This window comes from Solanum stenotomum, chromosome 6, assembly GCF_019186545.1.
Source record: "Solanum stenotomum isolate F172 chromosome 6, ASM1918654v1, whole genome shotgun sequence".
Taxonomy (NCBI): domain Eukaryota; kingdom Viridiplantae; phylum Streptophyta; class Magnoliopsida; order Solanales; family Solanaceae; genus Solanum; species Solanum stenotomum.
In genome coordinates, this window is record NC_064287.1 from 33,277,412 (window position 1) to 33,278,060 (window position 649).

Here is a 649-nt window from a genome sequence, read left to right on the forward strand (position 1 = left end):
ATATTGTCCTTTATTACTTTTATGTTGTATTAATAAACTAATATTTTTCATATTAAATATTTAATTTTTTTTCACATGAAATGTAAAATATCATAAGATTAAATGACATGTTAGTATATTTTGAATATTTATTTTTCGAATCCAAAACATTCTTTACATTCTGAAATTTGCGTCAAACTATAATAGAAAAATGATTTAATATAGAGTGGATATAAATAATGTAATAATAATACATGTACTTGCTATATACATTTTCTTATTAATCATTGAAAATAATTAATTAATCAGTTTGTTATATTATTTTTTAAAACATTAATTTAATCTCTTAAACTTTCGCAGAAGAAAATAATAATTTAAATTTTAATCAATGATTAGATGTCGAGGAACTTATCAATTTTTCTAGTATTCTAATATAGTAATTATTGCGTAAATTCCTGTTATGACTATTATAAAATTTATCATAATTTTTCATACTTATTATTTTAATACAACGTGTAATCTTTACTTATTATTTTCTTCCCATTGTTATTTTTGTTTAATTATATTACAAATAATACTAACAACAATTTCTTTTTTTATTAATGTAAAGATAATTTAATATAACGTGTAATTTTTACTTACTATTTTCTTCCCAATTTTATTTTTTTAA